Source organism: Scylla paramamosain, unplaced genomic scaffold (assembly GCF_035594125.1).
Source record: "Scylla paramamosain isolate STU-SP2022 unplaced genomic scaffold, ASM3559412v1 Contig102, whole genome shotgun sequence".
Lineage (NCBI taxonomy): Eukaryota > Metazoa > Arthropoda > Malacostraca > Decapoda > Portunidae > Scylla > Scylla paramamosain.
In genome coordinates, this window is record NW_026973767.1 from 207,501 (window position 1) to 212,500 (window position 5,000).

General features: G+C 41.2%; 1 protein-coding gene and 1 long non-coding RNA gene across 11 annotated transcripts in view; one reads left to right on the forward strand and one right to left on the reverse strand.

Moving 5' to 3' along the window:
• LOC135099098 (calcium-dependent secretion activator-like) overlaps positions 1 to 3,181 on the reverse strand; it is a 187,092-nt gene extending 183,911 nt beyond the window's left edge. For all 6 annotated transcript variants that reach the window (XM_064001534.1, XM_064001533.1, XM_064001536.1 and 3 more), the window contains exon 1: positions 3,056 to 3,181. The gene's annotated coding sequence lies outside the window, so the exon portion shown is untranslated. The remainder of the gene's footprint in view (positions 1 to 3,055) is intronic.
• Positions 3,182 to 3,410: 229 nt separating this feature from the next.
• The window catches only part of LOC135099099 (uncharacterized), a 42,948-nt gene continuing 41,358 nt past the window's right edge, over positions 3,411 to 5,000 (forward strand). For all 5 annotated transcript variants that reach the window (XR_010267642.1, XR_010267641.1, XR_010267644.1 and 2 more), the window contains exon 1: positions 3,411 to 3,571. This is a non-coding gene — a long non-coding RNA (uncharacterized LOC135099099). The remainder of the gene's footprint in view (positions 3,572 to 5,000) is intronic.

Genomic DNA, 5,000 nt, shown 5'->3' on the forward strand with positions numbered 1-5,000 from the left:
AACAACTACTACTACTACTACTACTACTACTACTACTATTATTACAACAACAACAACAACAACAAGAACAACAACAACAACTACTACTACTACTACTACTACTACTACTACTACTACTACTACCGCTACTACTGTTGGTTCAGCAGTTACCATTATGATTAGTATGAGTCATCTCCACTACGCCTAAAGTAACAATTACTGCAGAAAGAACGAAACAGTATTAATAGCAACAACAGATTGAAAAATGAACAGTTTTTCTCGTGATCAAAGAGAATTCCTGCTTCATAACGTCAACAGCTGGTCAGGTTAGCAAGACAATACTACTTATCTTCCACCAACTCTTCACACTTAAGCTATTATTTGATTAATAGTCTGAAATATGCTTGTTACAACCTTCATCTGGTGTTCCTTCAGTGCATTCATAATACTTCTCTTTAGTCCCCGTGTAGTTATCACATTAATAGCACACATCCTTTACGTAGCCTCACATTGAAGGTATTATTATATCTGTTATCTGATATGTACTTCTCGTTACATCCATCACCCTCATTGCTTCATTCAGTATTCAGTGCTTCTGTAATGCTTTTCATCCTTTTCCTCCACCATCTCGTCAAGTTATTCTATTAATTACATATTTCTTGTAGTAACCTAAGAAGCAAGTTACTATTATATCTATTATCTGAAATATACTTCTCGTTACAGCCATCACCCTCTTCGATTCATTAATTATGCAGTACATCTATCATCCTTTTCGTTCTTTCTCTCCACCATCTCGTCAAGTTATCCTATTCATTACATATTTCTCGTAGCACCCTAAGAAGCAAGTTACTATTATATCTATCATCTAAAATGTACTTCTTGTCACACCCACCACCCTTGTATTGCACCACCATAAGATTCAATACACTGAAACACCGAGCAACTCAACTGAGGGCTCCAATAAACCTGAGCACAGAGAGACAGGCACCGTGGCAAAGATTCCAACCTGCAAGCCGAGCACGGGAAACCACCACATTACTGAACAAGTCATCAGGAACACACCTCCGGACTTCTGTGTGTCATTGCCAGTTTAGTAGTTTAACAATTTACTGAGAAAGTTTGATGCACTTAAGTTATGATGATACAAGTTTAAAGCGAGGTAAATCAAGATAGCGTATCTTAACCTATACTTAAATATATAGTAATACATTAAAGTACATCGTAGGAGGAGAAGAGGCGATGAAAATATTCATGGATGGAAAGTGGAGGTGATGAAAGCAGTGGGGAAAATAGACACAGAAATAGATGGAAATACAAAAGATAGGAGACAAGAAGAGAAAGTGATCGAAATACTAAAAGGACATAGGAAACAGAAAGCCAAAATAAGGATACTGAAACACTGTAGAAGATAAAAAGCGGAAGTGATGAAAATACAGAAAGACAGGAGACAGAAAATGAGTGAGACAGAGGACCCAGACATTATCATTACAGTAAATCCACCTCTGTCACCTCATACAACATAACAAATCTGCCAGAAATTAAACCCATACATTCTTCTAAGCAGCAAAAATTACATATAACAAAGAACACTAAGAACTGAGACTGAACAGCACAGTAGCGGAGAGAGAGAGAGAGAGAGAGAGAGAGAGAGAGGTAGAGAGAGAGAGAGAGAGAGAGAGATAGGGGGGTAGTTCTGTCCCTCAGTCTGGGGTCGTGTCCTAACATATCGCTATAGTATTATACTCGTATCGCCCATAGAATCACCGCCTCTCTCTCCCCTATTTCCTCCTCCCTTCTCCTCAGTGTTCATCCTTTTCCCTTCCTTTCTCCCTATTTCCTTCTTTCTCTTTCCTTCATCCGTGATTCCTTTCCTCCTTCTCTTTTACTAATATCCTTACTCCTTCCCTCTCCTCCTCTTCCTCCTTCTCCTTCGCGTCTCTCATTGTTCATCTTTACTTCTCTTTCTCTTCTCCCTTTATTATCATTCCTCCTTCCTCCCTCCTCCTCCTCCTCTTCCTCCTTTCATTTTCATTTCTTGTCCATGTTCATCCTTATTCCTCTTCCTCTTCCTACTCTGTTCATCCCTACCCCTCTTCCTTCTCCTCCTCCTCTCCTCTTATCGTTCATTCCTCCTCCTCCTCCAATACACTGATACACCTTCTTTCTTCTTCTCTTCCTTCTACTTCCCCTCCTCCTCCTCCTCCTCCTCACCGTTCATTTTGGTTCTTTTCATTCCAGGTCCTCATAAACACCTTGTCTTTATCTCCCCCTCCTCCTCTTCCTCCTCTTCTTCTTCCTTCTCCTTTTCCTCTTCCTCCTCATCATCATTCTTACACCTCAACATTCGTCATAAACACCTTTTCTCTTCTTCTTCCTCCTCCTCCTCCTCCTCCTCCTCCTCCCTTTACCCAGAGGTTAAGATAATGCTCTGCTAACTGCCTAACTCCCCCAGCCAATCAGCGGCCGTCAATTATCCTGTTAGGGAGGAGCCAATGGCGGGGGTGGCAGTGATTAGGTGGTTAATTGATGTAATGGGGAGGAGGAGGAGGAGGAGGAGGTGTTGGTAATGGTGGAAATGGTGATGGTGGAGGTGGAAGACAGATAAGGAAAAGAATAAGAGAGGTGGAGAGAAAGAAGATAGAGAAAACGGGGAGGAGGAAGAGGAGGAGGAGGAGGTAATGGCGCTGATGGGTCATTAGAGGAGGCAGCAATTAATGGCAGGTTAAAATGGAGCGCTTTCATTAATATCTGGTGCACCGCCTTGTGTTCCTTAATCGGGTGGTAATGGTGGGGATGGTGGTGGTGGCGGAGATAATGGACTGGGAGGGAGGAACAGTGGTGGTGGTGATAGTCATGGCGATGGTGGTGATAAGCATGTGGGTGGCGGTGGTGGTGGTGGTGGTGGTGTGGATATCTGTGAAGAAGGAATGGTGTTGGTGGTAATAGTAATGGTGGTGGTGATGGGTTTTCCCTGCTGGTGTCACTGGTGGTGTGTTGTAGCCGTGCTCTCTCTCTCTCTCTCTCTCTCTCTCTCTCTCTCTCTGTGTGTGTCTCTCTCTCTCTCTGTGACACTTACTTATTTCAGCAGACGAGCAACAATGGAGGCAGGCAAAACCCACGATACTTCCACACACAAATCAACAACGCAGAATCCCGTGAGTGGATCTCCTCTATCTGCTTCCCCTTCGTTCCTCTCCCTCCCTGTATTCCTCCGCTGACCCTCCCTTCACTCCTCCCCTCCCTTGGACACGTCACGCCTGCCTGTCACGCAAAGTTGGGTAATCTCTGTGTAATCATGAACATATCAGTGGAGGTCTAAATCTTTTATTTGTTTGGTAAGTGTGGGTGAAATATTTACAACTGATGTCACTCCTTTATTCACTAAAAATATAACACGGAACTAGAAAACTGGTGGAGGGAGGGAGCGCTGGTGGAGGGAGGGGAGAGGAAGGGAGTGGAGGGTGCAGAGTGTCAGGAAGAGGAAGAGCGAGAGTGTTGCAAGAGAAGTACTGGTCTGTGCTGCGTGTGGGAAGTGACTTTAGTGGCGGCGTGAAGGCGAGGACACGAGTGAGGTGCTGGCAGGCTGACTGAGGTGAGTGTGGTGAGGTGAGGTGAAGTAACCGTGTACTTCCAGCCAGGCAAGTAGTGGCGGCCGGTAGGAACACCTCCAGTTGAAGTTTTCCTACTGAATTATTGTCATCTTTCTCTTGTCTCCTCCTCCTCTGTGTTGTTCTCTTTCTATTTCTTGGTCTTTCATCGTCACGTTCACTCATTTTCATTTCTATAAATAAACAAAATAACAATAACTTACTACCTATATTTTAAAACAACGATCTCCATCTTGCTCCCTCCCTTCCTGCCTCCCTCCCTCCCGCTCAGCTGTTCAGTGACGACGTCTGCTCACACCAAGTCGCGCAGAGCACGCTAACCACCTCAATCACTCGTTAACTCTTTCCTTTTCATTATTTCACCCGATCTTTCAATTTGCTTCTTCAGTGTTTCAGTGTTTCAGTGCTTCAGACGTGTGCATAAATCACTGTTACATGTATTGCTGTATCTCGGATGTATCTTGAAGGGGTGACAGGAATGAGAGGGGAGTAGGGGGCAGGAAGAGGGAAAGGTGAAGGAGGAGGCGTGTTGCAAGGGTCGTGATGCCGGGGACGTGGTGAAGCTGAGCAGGAATCAGTCACCAAGTGTGAGACGATGAGCACTAAGGCCTGTACTCTCAAACATTTCTGCGCCGCACCTCCACTACACTTAAAAGACTCTAGTTGAAGTCATTCGTATATATATATATATATATATATATATATATATATATATATATATATATATATATATATATATATATATATATATATATATAATTACGGCTCTAGTGAAAGGCTAAAAATATTTCAACATTATGAAGAGGAGAAACACTCTTGAGCATGGTTTATTGTTATGAGAATACTGTTAATACTTATCCCTCGGGTTAACAAGCGAGGAGACAAGGGAAGGTAAGGTGTGGAATCCCTGGTGTCTCAGTGTTCCTGCCTGCCTGAGTGAGGGATGTCACGCACCACCCACTGAGAACACCACTTTAGTTTTTCCTCGCACCATTTAATTTAACTACTATTTGGGGATTTATACCTTCAGTGGGCCTTTCTCAGCCTTGTTATTACCCTGCGCCAGGGAAGTAGTTCAGATTTTCTTGCGTGGCACAGCAACACCCAATGTCATACGTTGAAAAAAAAAAAAAAAAAAAAAAAAAAAAAAAAAATATATATATATATATATATATATATATATATATATATATATATATATATATATATATATATTTTTTTTTCAACGTATGACATTGGGTGTTGCTATATACGAGTATATATATATATATATATATATATATATATATATATATATATATATATATATATATATATATATATATATATATATATATATATATATATATATATATATATATATATATATATATATATATATATATATATATATATATATATATATATATATAT